The sequence below is a fragment of the Homalodisca vitripennis genome, chromosome 7 (genome assembly GCF_021130785.1).
Source record: "Homalodisca vitripennis isolate AUS2020 chromosome 7, UT_GWSS_2.1, whole genome shotgun sequence".
Classification (NCBI taxonomy): Eukaryota; Metazoa; Arthropoda; class Insecta; order Hemiptera; family Cicadellidae; genus Homalodisca; species Homalodisca vitripennis.
In genome coordinates this window covers 78,174,214-78,193,369 of record NC_060213.1, presented here as the reverse complement: position 1 = coordinate 78,193,369, position 19,156 = coordinate 78,174,214, and positions in this window count along the sequence as shown.

Sequence of the window (19,156 nt, the reverse complement as noted above, 5' to 3'; positions counted from 1 at the left end):
ATCTTTCAATATTTATGTTTTATTTACATTTGGTACTCGATAAATATTTTAATTTTCTAGAAAATAATAATAATAAATAAATTTATATTTACAGAACGATTACTATAAAGTATGTTTTACGATTTGTTTTTATGCAATTATCATACAGTACACATAATAACACGCAAGAAATAAAAACGCTCTGAACGATCCGTTTCTCTTGTATTTCGTTAAGCCGCGGACTAAGATAATTACACGCCACTTACGTAAGCCCGAGACTGATGTGCTCTGTCAAGCTCGTGGACATATGTTATTTCTTCTAACCCTAACATCAGCTGATTCTCGTGCTAATTCTACTTTACACAAAGAGGAATATCTCCTGGTATGTTATTTGATCACACTCATAAGTTTAGATCAAATGATTACTTAGTTTAACATTATATAAGAATAGAATTATGGATTGTTTTACTATATTTTTGAAGGTGTGTAGTCAATCGAGTGAATTTAAAAGTGCAATTAAGATCATGTAAACCATTTTGAAATAATGTGTAGAAATTAGAAAAATACTTACTTTGCTAAACTAGTAATTCGTGTTTTAATTACTTATTCAAGTTTTGTAAATAGATGGATCTTCATTCAGTTAATTATATTTCGGATACATTAGATATGGTAATAATTATAAGAACAGCCAAAGGGTAGTTTTACACCGCTAGGGACTGCGGTTGTGGCGCCAAATTGAATCACCCAGTCTCTTGGTAAACAGTGCAGTTTATTGCCGCCCTGAACTCTACTGCTGTTCCCTACACGAGAGGGCAGAGTTATTTCAGTCGCGTAATGCATGCACTTTATATATCTCTGTTTAGTGCAATTATTGTAAAGCTAGATATTTCTTAACGTATTGAAAATGTTGACTAATGATTTTTTGTTAACTATGTGGGTAGCTCTTTACCTCATCGTAAAGAGCTTAGGTAGTAGAGTTGAATGCAACAAACCGCATTTCAAAAGGTTGATTGAATCAAATATGGCGGAATGTAGAAGAAAACCAGTAACTGTCTCTTATTGGTGAATTCTTGTTTCTGTGGGTTTCCAAACTCTTCCAAAAATACCGTATGACAATATGTATAAGAAATATAAAAAGTAAACTCTTTGTGGTGTAGTAATGGCTCACTGATCTGGCAAGTAAGAGATCCGGGTTTGAGCCTCTGTGGATAAGTAGTCGTTGTGATTTCAAATTTATTGAAATTAAATTAGACTAATAAAATTATAAAAATGTAAGTAATATCAAGAAAGGTCAAGGGCCAAACAACCAACTAGTTAAATACTAATAGTTCAATCATACGTCAACTCTTATACTTTACGAACTGTTCAGCCAGACAAGAGCGCAGTAGTGGTCTTCAGAGTAGACCAAAACTAAATGCCAAATACGGTACACAGCAATTGTGTATTGATTCCCCAAGATGACCCAGCTAGATTTTGTTCCACAACTCTTAACGTATGCAAACTATTTAGCTAAACGTGAGCGCAGCACTCATCTGCAGAGTAGGTCGGAGACAAAACCAACTTACCATACTCATAAGCGTGTTTTGTTTTACGTTAACTCTTATAGTATGTTAAGTATTTAGCCAGTAGGAATGTAAAATTCAGTTACGGAGTAGACCAGAGACAAAGCTAACGTACAGTATACAGAAATTTTGATGTGGATAGAAGTAGACCTAGCGCAGGATGAGCCGTAACATGGGCTCTTATGGAGTTATTCTGGACCAATGAGAGAGCAGCAATGGCGGCCTAGGCCACGCCCCTGCACCCCTCCCCACAACCACCAATCGCCTCTGGATCAATGAGAGGGCAGCAATGGCGGCTAGGCCATGCCCCTGCCCCACCCACCCCATCCTACACCCCCTGTCACCTCCTGGTCCCTCCCCTAGCCAATGGGAAATTGTCTCCTTATGGGAGGTACATTTCGGTGTTTCCTAACCACAGACTTCCTGTTTTCCGACGACTTATCTCAACCTAGACTTCCTGTTTGTCACACACCTCTGACTTTCTGTACTGCTTAACCACCCGGTCCACAGGTCCCGTGTCGACGCCTATTGACACTCACCTTTTTGAGATTCTTAACACCCGCAACCGCGTATCTGATGGCTCCTACCGGAGTCCGACACTGTCCTACTGCCTCCCGTACTCGGAGCCTGGCGTAACGCCCATACCTGGATTTTGACCGCCTAAACCTTTACCGGCCATGCACGACATATTTCGTCACCCATCTTTTCGAGTACCGGAGTGCATGAAAAACCGCACCCACATTTCTAACGGCCCCCTGCCCAAACATTTCAAATGCCTCCAATACTCTTAACCACATATATTGCCCACACTGTTATTTCTAACAATTCACTCCAGGACCTAGCCACCCATCTATACCCCCGTCTCTTACAGATCCACACCTGAACAGTCCCCTCACAGGGTTCCAACTTATACCCAAATCAGTACTCTGACCGCCTACCTTTTATCGGATGAATGATGAAATTTTAATCGTGTGCTTTCACCCTGCCGAGACCCTACACTTTTCGATTGCCTCCAGTACTCCTACCCGAGCGTGTCGCTCTTACCCGAATTTTTGACCAATTTACAGTCCAATGTACCACATAGGCCTGTGCAATCGCCCGTCTCTCCTGAAACATGCTAAGACCTACTTTTCTAACGGATCCTGCAGAGGCTTCACACTATCCTATTACCTCTCATACCTCGACTCTTAACCACGGATATTGCACATACTATGATTTCTAACTCCTCCGTGTGTATACGCCTACAGCCTCCCACCTCTCTCGTGTACCCAAGCGTCTTCAGCCCTCATCCGTACCCTGCCGAGAACCTACACTTTTCGACTGCCTCCAGTACTCCTAGCCGAGCGTATCGCTCATACCCGGATTTTTTACCATGTTACAGTCCAATGTATCACATAGGCGTGCAATCGCCCGTCTCCCGGACCTGCACCTGTATTTCCTATATGGTCGTTACAGAAACCTCACACACTATCCTATTACCTCTCATACCCTCGACTCTTAACCACGGATATTGCACATACTATGATTTCTAACTCCTCCGTGTGTATACGCCTACAACACTCCCACCTCTCTCGTGTACCCAAGCGTCTTCGGCCCTCATTTGCACCCTGCTGAGGCCCCACACTTTCCACTCCTAGTCAGGCATAAAGCCTATACACAGATTTTTACCATTTTTACCGACCAATGTACACACATAGGCCTGCAATAGCCCGTCTCCTGGACATGCTAAAGACCTACTTTTCTAACGGATCCTGCAGAGGCTTCACACTTTCCTATTGTCTCCCATTACCTCGGCTCTTAACTACGGATATTGCACATACTATGATTTCTAACTCCCCGACCTTTACGCGTGTATGCGCCTATAGCCTCCCATCTCTCTCGTGTACCCAAGCGTCTTCAGGCCTCACCATCACACTGACGGGACAACAACACTTTCCAACTGCCTCCCGTACTCCTACCCAGGGGTATCACCCATACCCAATTTAGACCACCTACACATTACCGACTAGTATCCACAAAGTCCAACAGGCATCCATATAATATGTCGTACACTACGTCTCTTAGCCCTTACACATACTCCACGACTCCACACTCTAAAGTGTTTACTACGCGTAGCGTCACATTCGAAAATTGTCTTCCCATCATTAATACCCTGTACTGGTTCCCACACATATAGTTAACACCTTTACCGTATTAATCTCCATATACGAGTATTTACCGAGCATATCGCACAATCTTAGTTAGCCTTACCTTCGTAGGGTTCAAACTTGCATTTCGTTCAATTTCTAACATACTGAGGTCCCCATAAAAAAAACCAGGCCTAACACGGCACTCTCATTTTACTGACAAATATTCATACATTACCTGAAAGTGTAATGCAAATATTTACCGAGTACTTTCCCAACAGGATATTCTCATCCCGAGGTCCTAGTCTCAAGCTAACAGCTTGTATAACACGAGGCGTACCTTCCTGAGCGACTACTATTTGCCGATCAATGCCCGTGCATATGTTTTCAATACCTGGACACCTAATGTCTACGAAGTACTTCATATACTCCTTATCCCACGCAACCCATCACGGGACCTAATTTCTGTTACCTTTCACTTGGATGTCTATCACTTCATTCCGGGACCCAACTCTCAAGCAGCGTAAAAGAACCGTATTTCATTATTAACAAAGCACCATACATATATTTCAACTACTGCTTAGACATTTAGTTTCCATATTAATCAAGTATTTTGTTTTCACTTTAACCCACGCCTCCTTTACGGCACTCCAAACTTTTTACCACATTAAATCCACCATCACTTTCTAACGGCCAGGCTCTCATTTTCATAATATCAAGCGAGCGTAGCTTAATACGGAATTACCATCCCATACAATTTAAGCTTTAACCGTGTGTAATTATATATGTCGCTTATACTTGGACATCTAAAGACCCATCATACCTCACTCTGGTTTCCTAGCTGTTCCCTTACTTTAATTTATTTATAAAGAGACGCATACAGAGGTATTAGTCCAATCATCTCGAGACCGCGTTATATTAATGTTTATATTATAATCTATACTAGCACTTTATGAAATCTCGACCACAGTGACTTACCCATTGCACCGGCTCATGACACTGCTCGTAACGGACAGTTTTGCGGTTTGCGGTTACCTGCATCCTCGGACTCTGATAATTCATTCTCTACAACAATATTAAAAACTAATAACTATTATAACATCTTCAGTACAGCACGGGATATCTGCCATCCTGAATACAGTCGGAATAATACATAGGTACTGCATTCGGTGTGTAATAAGTTTTAAGTTTTCTACCAAGTGTGATGTAAAGAGCTTTAACTTATTTATAGTCTATTTTCAAAAAACGTATACCGCTTCGTATACTTTGAATTTAGTTAATCATACCGGATGCGATGATTGAGGTTTGCGGTTACATGTAAAAACCCAGGCGAGTAACGGTACAGCAGCAACCGCAATTTTAAGAGACCATCATTGGTCGGAATAAACGCGTCTCTGATTGGTCTAAAATAGCCTCCAAGCACTCTGATTGGTCGGTGTTCTACACAGTCGGCAGAGATTTCCCTGTCTCGTCAGTCTGGAGGTGGACGTCAAAGAGGTAAGACCTATGTCGCTCCGTTCCTTGATATTGCACAACATTGTGTATGCAGAGTCGATATCAAGACAAGAAATTTTATAAAAGTAAATTAGCTTATAGGAGTTTTATTACATTTTCAATTTATTAAGTGCTTTTACTTTATTTAGCGATCACAGACATTAAACTCCTTTACACTGTGTGTGTTCTTAAAGTGTTTATACTATTGCTTCACAATACAGTGTTATTGTGTTTTTTATGAAAGTGAACAAGTTAATTCGTTGTGTTACTGTGTTTGTATCGTAGTGACAAACCCAACATAGATTTCGTTCATTTATTTTATGTGTCCGTATTTATAATCAAGTTTTGTGTAATTTATTTCGGTTATTACATCATACCACAGTGTACTGTAAAAAAGTTTACTCTGCGCATGCGCAGTTCCTACACTTATTTAAGTGCGTAACGTTGTCATTCTTGTCATTCTTAGACGTGACGTTGAAACAGTCAACACCTATTCCAAAAGCTTGTATCAAAGCTGCTTGCTGTATTATTTTAGAGCTAATTACATACAACATGGATCCCGTAAAAGTTTTGCTTACCGGTGAAACCTACTGTAGAAGGTTTTAGAACATATGGTCAGAAACAGTTTTCAAGTTTAACCCAGTACCCAAAGGAGTGTCCGAACTTGATTGGATTAAAAAGGGTTTTGGGAGTATTGTCGAAAAGGGCGAAAGCCGGTACTACCGAATATGACTACCTAGGCTTCACTTTAGATTCTCTGAATTTCAGAACCAAAGATTCCGGATATATCGCTTATAGACCTGCAAATAAAGTTCACGGGGATATAATTTGGGATATATTTGGAAAACTTATCCAAAGTAATTCGGATTCGATAAAGTCCATGGACACATTTAGAGTAAGTGCACCCGCACCAATATTCCAGTAGGCAGTGGTAGCCTCAGAAGACCTGGTTTGTATAATAACTTTGAAGAAGAATGTAAAGCACGTAGAGGTATCGTAGTCATTAAGAATAGCGATAGTCTGTGTCTCCCCCGAGCTATAGTGGTAGCAAAAGCCTATGCCAAAAAAGATCCTCAGTTCAAAGCAATAAGGCAGGACATGGGTAAGCGACAAACTCTTAGAGCCCAAAAAATTGATGACCAAAGCCGGGGTCCAAATTTCTGAACAGGGAGCGGGGATCCCCGAACTTAATAAATTTCAAGACCACCTCAAAAAGTATAATATTACAGTTTATAACTACGATAATAAGGGTCGAGATGTTTATTTTTCAGGTACTAACTCCGATGCTTTGTACAAAATAAACTTGTTGTATCACGAAAGCCATTACAACGTAATAACTAGCCTAACTGCAGCTTTTGCGTGCCATTTTTTCTGCGAAGCATGCCATGTCCCTTACGACCACAAAGGTTTACACAGATGTTTCAAATATCTGTCCTGCATGTCAAAACCGTTTCTCCACCGTGTAAAGAGGAGCATGGGGGAATTTTTATGCCCTGACTGTAACATGACCATGAAAAATCAGAACTGTTTTGCGGCTCATAAGAGTGAACGTTGTAAGTCGGTAAAAAAATGTTTACAGTGCCAAAGGCTTGTCTTTCTCCAACAGTCGTAAGTCAAAACACGTGTGCGGGGAAGTTTTTTTGTAAAATATGTAACGATTTCATGCCCCCGAACCATCAATGTTACATGCGGGTCGATACAACACAAACCAAAAACCAAAGACTTTCTTTTCATTTTCTTTGATTTAGAGACCCGTCAAGATGAAATTTTAACGGAAGAATCTAGAGTTCATAAAGTTTAACCTTTGTGTTTCTCAACAATTTTGTTGGAAATGTATTAATGGTAAATCTTGTGAAATGTGCAAAGACCGAACAAAGATCTTTGATAGTGATCTGTGAATCAATTTATGAATTACGTAATGGAGGAGAGAAAAAAATTCAAAAACGTATGTGTAATGGCTCATAACGGTCAGGGTTTTGATTTTCAATTTCTGTTAAAGTATGTTCTCGAACAAACAAAATTCACTCCAGAGCTAATCATGCGTGGCACTAAAGTCATTCTCATGGAGTTAGACAATGTGCGATTTATCGATTCGCTAAATTATTTCCCCATGGCCCTCTCTGCACTACCCAAAGCCTTTGACCTCCCCCCGGAGAAGAAGAAGGGTTACTTCCCTCATCTTTTCAACACTTTGGCAAACCAAAATTATGTAGGCCCTATACCACCCAAGGAGTACTATTGCCCTGAATCCATGTTTGAGAAGTCTTACAAAGATTTTGAAAATTGGCACAACGACCAACTTAACCAAAATGTAGTTTTTGGACTTTCAAAAAAGAGTTGGTCGAGTACTGTATCTCCGATGTGGAGATACTGGCGCAAGCGTGTATTAAGTTTAGAAACATGTTTTTGAAAGAATGTAACGTAGATCCGTTCATGGAAGCCGTCACCATAGCCAGCGCTTGTAATTTGGTTTTTAGACGGAATTTTCTCAAAGCCAACACTATTGGTCTGGTCCCTAAAAAACGGATACCGTATGGTTGATAACCAATCGCCTATTGCTTTACAATGGCTGAGCTGGGAGGAGAAGAACAGCGTTGTGTCCGCATTCAGCATGCGGGGGAGGGACAGAGAAGTTAAAATCGAGGGGATTAAAAGTAGACGGTTTTTGACGGAGAACGAATCTATGAATTTCACGGCTGTTATTTCCATGGGTGTCCAAAATGTTTTCCATTTAATAGAGAAGAACCACTCAAAGAGGACCCTTCCGACTCCCTGCACTTAAGGTTCGAGAGAACCAAAGCTAAAATGGCTCGTTCTCCGAGCATCTGACTATGAAGTAATTGAAATGTGGGAGTGTAAATTCAATCATTTAAAGAAAGAACAACAATTGGATTATCTAAATTTTTCTCCCCCATTCTAAGCACACTCCCACTTAACCCCAGAGATGCCTTCTTCGGGGGCAGAACAGGCAATGCAAAAATCTTATCACAAGTGCGGGGAAGGGGAAACAATTCAGTATGTAGACGTTTGCTCCTTGTACCCGTTTGTCAATAAGTTTTCTCCCTATGTTTTATCCCATCCAAAAATATATGTAGGGGACAAGGGGAGTGTAGAGAAAGAGGCATGGAGGCCGAAGGACTCCTAAAATGTAAAGTATTGCCTCACTAAATTTGTACCACCCCGTCCTTCCAGCACGCATGAACAATAAATTAATGTTTGTTTTTATGCCGTACATGTGGTCTAGAGATGCTAAACACGGACTGTAACCATAATATCGAAGAAAGAGCATTGACAGGGACATGGACAATGCAGGAAAATACGCAAGGCTGTAGAAAAAGGATACAAAATTTTAGAAATGTACGAGCTTTGGGATTATAAAATTATTACTACGAAGACGGTGGTCTTTTTACAGATTTTGTAAATAAGTTTCTAAAAATTAAACAGGAGGCATCGGGCTACCCCTCCTGGTGCCTCACAGAAGAGGATAAAGCCGTGTATATTCAAAAATTATTATGAACACGAAGGTGGTCAGACTTGACCCTTTCAAAATTGAAAAAGAACGGAGGTCTTCGCTCCCTTGCTAAATTGATGTTAAATTCTTTTCTGGGGTAAATTGGTCAAAGGGAAAATCAGACAAAAACATCAATCATAAGAGACCCTTTTGAATACTTTCAGTTGCTGTCCAACCCTGAAATAGATGTAAATACTACTCAAATTAATTAACGATACTGTACTAATTGTGAACTGGGCAGCATATTGAAGAAGCCGCAGAAGCCCTAAGGACAGTAAATGTTGTGGTTGCAGCATTTACAACGTCACATGCTCGATTAAAATTGTACGAACACTTAGAAAAGTTAGGGAGGCAAGTTCTTTACTATGATACAGACAGTGTCCTTTACGTACACAGGGAGAGTATGCACAAGGTCCCCACAGGGGACTACTTGGGCGAAATGACCGACGAGTTGGCTGACTATGGTCCAGGGTTCATACATAGTAGAATTTGTTTCCGGAGGCCCCAAGACTTACGCCTATCTTGTCCTGGTCAACAAATAAAAACGCACTAGTTGAAGTTTGTAAAATAAAAGGCCTTACTCTAAATTTAAAAACTAGCGAAAAATTAAATTTCGAAACATTGAAAGCATTAGTTCTGAGTAATTCATTTGACTCAGTGGACATAGAAGAGAACAGAATAAGACGAACCAAGGACAAAGACATTGTTACAGTCAAAGAAACAAAGTCTTTTAAAAATTACAGGACCCAAAAGGAGACTTGAAGGACCCTACGATACTGTACCGTTTGGATTTAAGAAACAAAAATTAACACTCTAACATGTTTAAAAAACTACATTTTCACCAATCACAACGTTAAAATTTCATTATAAATCCTGAGACATACATAGAGAGAGATTAAATGTAATTATAACCCACCACATCCGTTGGTTGTGACCGAACGTTCGTTAAAACGCTTCCTTCAGATGTGTACTACTATTGAATTATGTTATGAGAGCTGACCACGAGTTAAAAAATTTGAGATTATTTTATTATACAGGTATTTCAATTACGTACAAAAGAAAATTTTTTAAAATACTAGATATTGTACTGTATTATTGCAGCCATTACATATAATTTTGCACTCCAGACCCTTCTTTGGGTGGTTGGCCGAAAGTGCAAAATACAAGTGTTTTGAGTGTATATCTGCCCCCCGTCATCTTTACCTTCAAATGTCACGTAAGTGTGAATGTTTGATCACCCTCGCGTCGAGGGAGCGTCTGCTTCTAAGGCCGGCGTAAAACCTGTAAGTCCTGGAGCAGTTCGACCTCTTTCACGGCCGGCTTAAAACCCGTAAGTCCGGGGAGAGGTTGACCCTTGTGGACAGTGTGGAGGGTGAGACTGGTTCGAAGGAGCGAATGTGGGAACTCAGTAGGATGCGTAGACTTGGGCATGGAGATGAACAAGTTTTATGCTCCGAACGGCTCAGCATGAACGAGGTCTCTAAGGCAGGCCTAAACTCTGTAAGTCCTGGACCGTGATTGTGTAATATAGTGACCACATTGAATGTGTACTGATGACGGAGCCGATAAACGCTGATTCTCCTCTTCTTAAGCCCTCTGATGCAGAAAACTGTTAGATACGTCATTACATAGTTATTTGCTCGAATGTTAGCATTTTATATTTGTTTATTGTTTTTAATAACATAAATACTTTCCAGTCTATGGATAAAATCAATTATCACAAAAACATTTTACTATACGATTTTTCTATGTCACTTAAATATGCTCTTATGTGTGATCTCAGGTCTACTTCAATACATACACGCTGACATATTCATCAAACACTATTCACTCTGTAATTTCACCGCAAAATCAGAATGTCTATGAGCTTTAAAATAATTATGCCCCTCAAACACTCACATGCACTACACAGGCTTACAGGTGGATACCAACAGTTTTTATTTATAAATTTGTAGTTGACTCGTCTTCATGTTCATTCGCAAATGAGCACTCAGAGCGTTAACATGGCAACCTTCCTTAAGCTTGAATCTAGAAATACGGTTAACAGAAGTGAGAGGTTTCGTACCACACGTGAAGAACTAACGTTTATACTGACCTCTCCCATTGACTCAATAGATTTGGCCCCTAGCATTTTCAGAGTACATTGTCGATCATATAAAGGATGGAGCCTCACCTACTGATCACTTTGGAATTACAATTTAAACATCAAGGTATAGCCAAAGAAGGGATTATACCTTTCATGGCAGCATCTAAATTAACCTCTTACGTGGTTGATGATGCGCTTGAGAAGACATTCGTTAATGTGGAAACATTGATAGGGCCTTTAATTGTGACAGCAACTATAGTAAAAGTACCTGAGCAGTTTCTTCAGTAATAGGCATTTAGCATATCTCCTTGTATTATTAGTAAAGAGACAGAGAGAGGTTAGGCATTGAGTTGAGGATCACTTTGTGTTTGCTTTGAATAGGTACACGGAGGAGGAGGAATAAAAATAAGTACAAAGACCCATTTTACGTTTTTTAGTAGAGTGAATTGAAAGACTTCTCCGAGTATTAGTGAACTGTTGAACTTGCAACGGATAAAATAAAAAAAATATAAAAAAAAAAAATAAAGTATAAAATGTATCTCACCGAGAGACAGGGTTTCGGCATTGAGTTGAGAGGTCCTGTCATTGGTGAGGTACAAAAAAAAAAAATATGTTGGGATGGTAGCAGATTTGTCATGGAATGGCTACCACCGTAAAGAGCGATGGTTGGGGCTCTTTACACACGTGGATAGGCCTACTGGGGAAGGAGCCACGTAAAAAAATCTCCTAACGCGCCATGGTCCTACGCCCTGGTACACGCGGCAAGCACGTGTGTAACTAGCGTGGTGGGGAGGGAAATGTGACCACTCGCCATAACACGGCTGTTAAAACATATAGACCTCACCGAAACATACGAGTATTTCTAGGACGTCAGATGAACATATATAACGACACCATTTAATCTACATACCAACAGCATGTCTTGACTGGTTCATCAGAACCCTCATCTACACCCTGTGCCTAACACTGTTTGCCAGTTTTACTTGTAGTGAAAATTATTGGTCTCTCTCAAAATATGTTGCAATAAACAACCATTATCAGCTGTTACCGTAAACAAATAAATGTACATTTGATTTCACTCATCTAGTTTACATTCATATACATCAAGCAGAGCCAGTATGTGACCATATCCAGGCCATAACGGGATCAGCTGGTGATCAGCATCGATTATTTTCAACACAGCCTCAAATGTCATTGGATTAGTATCCTGATAGCCCTAACATTCCTACTCCCTTCTATCCTAGGTATTCCTTAATCCACCTTATGCCCTATGCTCCAACTTAACCTAAACCAATCGGAGTAAAATTTCCTTTTTATAAAGTTTTTTTCATTGATTTTTTAACTTAAAATTCATGTTCATCTCCATGCCCAAGTCCACGCATCCTACTGAGTTCCCACATTCGCTCCTTCGAACCAGTCTCTCACCCTCCACACTGTCCAAGGGTCAACCTCTCCCGGACTTACGGGTTTTAAGCCGGCCGTGAAAGAGGTCGAACTGCTCCAGGACTTACAGGTTTTACGCCGGCCTTAGAAGCAGACGCTCCCTCGACGCGAGGGTGATCAAACATTCACACTTACGTGACATTTGAAGGTAAAGATGACGGGGGCAGATATACACTCAAAACACTTGTATTTTGCACTTTCGGCCAACCACCCAAAGAAGGGTCTGGAGTGCAAAAATTATATGTAATGGCTGCAATAATACAGTACAATATCTAGTATTTAAAAATTTCTTTTGTACGTAATTGAAATACCTGTATAATAAAAATAATCTCAAATTTTTTACTCGTGGTCAGCTCTCATAAACATAATTCAATAGTAGTACACATCTGAAGGTAAGCGTTTTAACGAACGTTCGGTCACAACCAACGGATGTGGTGGGTTATAATTACATTTAATCTCTCTCTATGTATGTCTCAGGATTTATAATGAAATTTTAACGTTGTGATTGGTGAAAATGTAGTTTTTTAAACATGTTAGAGTGTTAATTTTTGTTTCTTTAAATCCAAACGGTACAGTATCGTAGGGTCCTTCAAGTCTCCTTTTGGGTCCTGTAATTTTAAAAGACTTTGTTTCTTTGACTGTAACAATGTCTTTGTCCTTGGTTCGTCTTATTCTGTTCTCTTCTATGTCCACTGAAGTCAAATGAATTACTCAGAACTAATGCTTTCAATGTTTCGAAATTTTAATTTTTTCGCTAGTTTTTTAAATTTAGAGTAAGGCCTTTTATTTTACAAACTTCAACTAGTGCGTTTTTTATTTGTTGACCAGACAAGATAGGCGTAAGTCTTGGGGGCCTCCGGAAACAAATTCTACTATGTATGACCCTGGACCATAGTCAGCCAACTCGTCGGTCATTTCGCCCAAGTAGTCCCCTGTGGGGACCTTGTGCATACTCTCCCTGTGTACGTAAAGGACACTGTCTGTATCATAGTAAAGAACTTGCCCTCCCTAACTTTTCTAAGTGTTCGTACAATTTTAATCGAGCATGTGACGTTGTAAATGCTGCAACCACAACATTTACTGTCCTTAGGGCTTCTGCGGTCTTCTTCAATATGCTGCCAGTTCACAATTAGTACAGTATCGTTAATAATTTGAGTAGTATTTTACATCTATTTCAGGGTTGGACAGCAACTGAAAGTATTCAAAAGGGTCTCTTATGATTGATGTTTTTGTCTGATTTTCCTTCCTTTGACCAAATTTACCCCAGAAAGAATTTAACATCAATTTAGCAAGGGAGCGAAGACCTCCGTTCTTTTCAATTTTGAAAGGGTCAAGTCTGACACCTTCGTGTTCATAATAATTTTGAATATACACGGCTTTATCCTCTTCTGTGAGGCACCAGGAGGGGTAGCCGATGCCTCTGTTTAATTTTTAGAAACTTATTTACAAAATCTGTAAAAAGACCACCGTCTTCGTAAGTAATAATTTTATAATCCCAAAGCTCGTACATTTCTAAAATTTTGTATCCTTTTTTCTACAGCCTTGGCGTATTTCCTGCATTGTCCATGTCCCTGTCAATGCTCTTTCTTCGATATTATGGTTACAGTCCGTGTTTAGCATCTCTAGACCACATGTACGGCATAAAACAAACATTAATTTATTGTTCATGCGTGCTGGAAGGACGGGGTGGGTACAAATTTAGTGGAGGCAATACTTTACATTTTAGGAGTCCTTCGGCCTCCATGCCTCTTTCTCTACACTCCTGTCCCCTACATATATTTTTGGATGGGATAAAAACTTAGGGAGAAAACTTATTGACAAACGGGTACAAGGAGCAAACGTCTACATACTGAATTGTTTCCCCTTCCCCGCACTTGTGATAAGATTTTGCATTGCCTGTTCTGCCCCCGAAGAAGGCATCTCTGGGGTTAAGTGGGAGTGTGCTTAGAATGGGGAGAAAATTTAGATAATCCAATTGTTGTTCTTTCTTTTAAATGATTGAATTTACACTCCCACAATTTCAATTACTTCATAGTCAGATGCTCGGAGACGAGCCATTTTAGCTTTGGTTCTCTCGAACCTTAAGTGCAGGGAGTCGGAAGGGTCCTCTTTGAGTGGTTCTTCTCTATTAAATGGAAAACATTTTGGACACCCATGGAAATAACAGCCGTGAAATTCATAGATTCGTTCTCCGTCAAAACCGTCTACTTTTAATCCCTCGATTTTAACTTCTCTGTCCCTCCCGCATGCTGAATGCGGACACAACGCTGTTCTTCCTCCCAGCTCAGCCATTGTAAAGCAATAGGCGATTGGTTATCAACCATACGGTATCCGTTTTTAGGGACCAGACCAATAGTGTTGGCTTTTGAGAAAATTCCGTCTAAAAAACCAAATTACAAGCGCTGGCTATGGTGACGGCTTCCATGAACGGATCTACGTTACATTCTTTCAAAAACATGTTTCTAAACTTAATACACGCTTGCGCCAGTATCTCCACATCGGAGATACAGTACTCGACCAACTCTTTTTGAAAGTCAAAAACTACATTTTGGTTAAGTTGGTCGTTGTGCCAATTTTCAAAATCTTTGTAAGACTTCTCAAACATGGATTCAGGGCAATAGTACTCCTTGGGTGGTATAGGGCCTACATAATTTTGGTTTGCCAAAGTGTTTGAAAAGATGAGGGAAGTAAAACCCTTCTTCTTCTCCGGGGGGAGGTGTCAAAGGCTTTGGGTAGTGCAGAGAGGGGCCATGGGGAAATAATTTTAGCGAATCGATAAATCGCACATTGTCTAACTCCATGAGAATGACTTTAGTGCCACGCGATGAATTAGCTCTGGAGTGAATTTTGTTTGTTCGAGAACATACTTTAACAGAAATTGAAAATCAAAACCCTGACCGTTATGAGCCATTACACATACGTTTTTGAATTTTTTTCTCTCCTCCATTACGTAATTCATAAATTGATTCACAGGATCACTATCAAAGATCTTTGTTCGGTCTTTGCACATTTCACAAGATTTACCATTAATACATTTCCAACAAAATTGTTGAGAAACACAAAGGTTAACTTTATGAACTCTAGATTCTTCCGTTAAAATTTCATCTTGACGGGTCTCTAAATCAAAGAAAATGAAAAGAAAGTCTTTGGTTTTTTGGTTTGTTTGTATCGACCCGCATGTAACATTGATGGTTCGGGGGCATGAAATCGTTACATATTTTACAAAAAACTTCCCCGCACACGTGTTTTGACTTACGACTGTTGAGAAAGACAAGCCTTTGGCACTGTAAACATTTTTTTACCGACTTACAACGTTCACTCTTATGAGCCGCAAAACAGTTTCTGATTTTTCATGGTCATGTTACAGTCAGGGCATAAAATTCCCCCATGCTCCTCTTTACACGGTGGAGAGAAACGGTTTGACATGCAGGACAGATATTTGAACATCTGTGTAAAACCTTTGTGGTCGTAAGGGACATGGCATGCTTCGCAGAAAAAAATGGCACGCAAAAGCTGCAGTTAGGCTAGTTATTACGTTGTAATGGCTTTCGTGATACAACAAAGTTTATTTTGTACAAAGCATCGGAGTTAGTACCTGAAAAATAAACATCTCGACCCTTATTATCGTAGTTATAAACTGTAATATTATACTTTTTTTGAGGTGGTCTTGAAATTTATTAAGTTCGGGGATCCCCGCTCCCTGTTCAGAAATTTGGACCCCGGCTTTGGTCATCAATTTTTGGGCTCTAAGAGTTTGTCGCTTACCCCATGTCCTGCCTTATTGCTTTGAACTGAGGATCTTTTTTGGCATAGGCTTTTGCTACCACTATAGCTCGGGGGAGACACAGACTATCGCTATTCTTAATGGACTACGATAACCTCTACGTGCTTTACATTCTTCTTCAAAGTTATTATACAAACCAGGTCTTCTGAGGCTACCACTGCCTACTGGAATATTGGTGCGGGTGCACTTAACTCTAAATGTGTCCATGGACTTTATCGAAATCCGAATTACTTTGGATAATTTTCCAAATATATCCCAAATTATATCCCCGTGAACTTTATTTGCAGGTCTATAAGCGATATATCCGGAATCTTTGGTTCTGAAATTCAGAGAATCTAAAGTGAAGCCTAGGTAGTCATATTCGGTAGTACCGGCTTTCGCCTTTTCGACAATACTCCCAAAACCCTTTTTAATCCAATCAAGTTCGGACACTCCTTTGGGTACTGGGTTAAACTTGAAAACTGTTTCTGACCCATTATGTTCTAAACCTTCTACAGTAGGTTTCACCGGTATGCAAAACTTTTACGGGATCCATGTTGTATGTAATTAGCTCTAAAAATAATACAGCAAGCAGCTTTGATACAAGCTTTTGGAATAGGTGTTGACTGTTCACGTCACGTCTAAAGAATGACAAGAATGACAACGTTACGCACTTAAAATAAGTGTAGGAACTGCGCATGCGCAGTAAACTTTTTTACAGTACACTGTGGTATGATGTAATAACCGAAATAAAATTACACAAAACTTGATTATAAATACGACACATAAATAAATGAACGAAATCTATGTTGGGTTTGTCACTACGATACAAACACAGTAACACAACGAATTAACTTGTTCACTTTCATAAAAAACACAATAACACTGTATTGTGAAGCAATAGTATAAACACTTTAAGAACACACACAGTGTAAAGGAGTTTAATGTCTGTGATCGCTAAATAAAGTAAAAGCACTTAATAAATTGAAAATGTAATAAAACTCCTATAAGCTAATTTACTTTTATAAAATTTCTTGTCTTGATATCGACTCTGCATACACAATGTTGTGCAATATCAAGGAACGGAGCGACATAGGTCTTACCTCTTTTGACGTCCACCTCCAGACTGACGAGACAGGGAAATCTCTGCCGACTGTGTAGAACACCGACCAATCAGAGTGCTTGGAGGCTATTTTAGACCAATCAGAGACGCGTTTATTCCGACCAATGATGGTCTCTTAAAATTGCGGTTGCAGCTGTACCGTTACTCGCCTGGGTTTTTACATGTAACGCAAGAAACCTCAATCATCGCATCCGGTATGATTAACTAAATTCAAAGTATACGAAGCGGTATACGTTTTTGAAAATAGACTATAAATAAGTTAAAGCTCTTTACATCACACTTGGTAGAAAACTTAATTGCTGCCCTCTCATTGATCCAGAGGCGATGGTGGTTGTGGGGAGGGGTGCAGGGGGGGCGTGGCCTAGCCGCCATTGCTGCTCTCTCATTGGTCCAGAATAACTCCATAAGAGCCCATGTTACGGCTCATCCTGCGCTAGGTCTATGATAGATTGTATGATACGTTGGAAACTGGTTCTAAATTTACCAGCAGTGGTTCTACGTGGCTTTTAAACGTTAATGAGTTATCCAGTGTGACTCCTAAGTACCTATGACATCTAGTTTTATTAAGTTACAAGTCACAAAACGGATGTTTAGTTTGAAATTTTCAAACTTGTTATGTAGATCCAACCACAGTAGGTATGTCGATACACAAGAAATAAAATAATATTATAGTATCTTATGTATTAGCTTTTTCATGTTTATATTACAAACCTATTTTTAAAATATCTGACAATTTTTACTGGTGTGTTATTCGTAAATCAAGTTTATCAGCAAATTTTTTATTTTGTTGCATTAGAAAAACACGTTTAACGTAGTTTTGAAAAGTACTCCTATTGCAACATATATTGCTAGAACTAAATTTTATTTTTTCAATAGTTAACTTTTAAACTATTGTATTCTAAGATTACCTTTAAAAATATGTTCTGTGCTCTAAATATATAATTTTCTTATGGGATAGAAAACTTTCCTTACCGCAATATCCAATGCCATCTTTCATGGAAGCCACTAAAAATGTCAACAATGTCTCCCGAACTACATAAAAAGTTAACGATGTCTCAAGAATCTGTTGGCAGAATATTTAATTTCCTGTGAAGAAAGAGATTTCATTTCTACTCTTTTTATTGGGACAGTAAAAATAGTAAGTAGGCTATATATGGTAATTTTAATTTTAATAACGAATTTTCTAACTTAAATGCCATTCTTTCTTAATGGTGGTGTAAGATAAAAGCATTTTGATGAAGAAATAAAAGTAACTATTTTACTACCACTTGTATAAAAGAATAAACATTTTCTAATATATAATTTTTATTTTGCGCAAGGCTTTTTGGAATTAATGATTCCATCATTAGGCACTTCTATTTTAATAATGTAATCAATATTTTGAAATAAAGTTATTTAAAGCATCATTCTTCTTGCACAAGACTAAATAATCACTTTTGAACACCATCTTAAGATAAATATTTATTTGTAGAAAAATAGCTCGGAATTTCATATTCAAAACTTTAAAGCTTTACGTATACATTTTGTGTGTGTTATTAATAAAAGAGAGGTTTTGGAGGCATAAATAAAAATTGTTTTTTCAAACAGGAGAAAAATATTAGCAGATAAATATTATAGAATACTTTTATTGAAATTTGAAAATTGCAAAAGCCTTATACAAATATACCTACATACAAAACAATTATTTCATCTTTTCAATGTCAGGATTCAAAGTTGACGGCAGTTTAAAGTTTTTATAATTAATGATGATTATGATTGTATTATTTGGATATAATTATTATGCAATACTGAGGAAAGCTTAATCGTCTCAGGTAATAACAATGTTTATATTTATCTACGAAGTTTAGAGTACTTTATAATAATATTCCCAAAATAATGGTGAACACGATAATTTATAACCTTACTTTATAACCAATGCAAACTACACTACATACAAAGATAGTAATAACACACTGCTTGGTAATAATCGTTAACCAATCTCATTCACTAAAAGGTTCAAAGATAGTGAGCAACTGATTTATGTGACAGAGAAACTATTAACTCACGTGTTTTCAAAGATACTCTGTAAA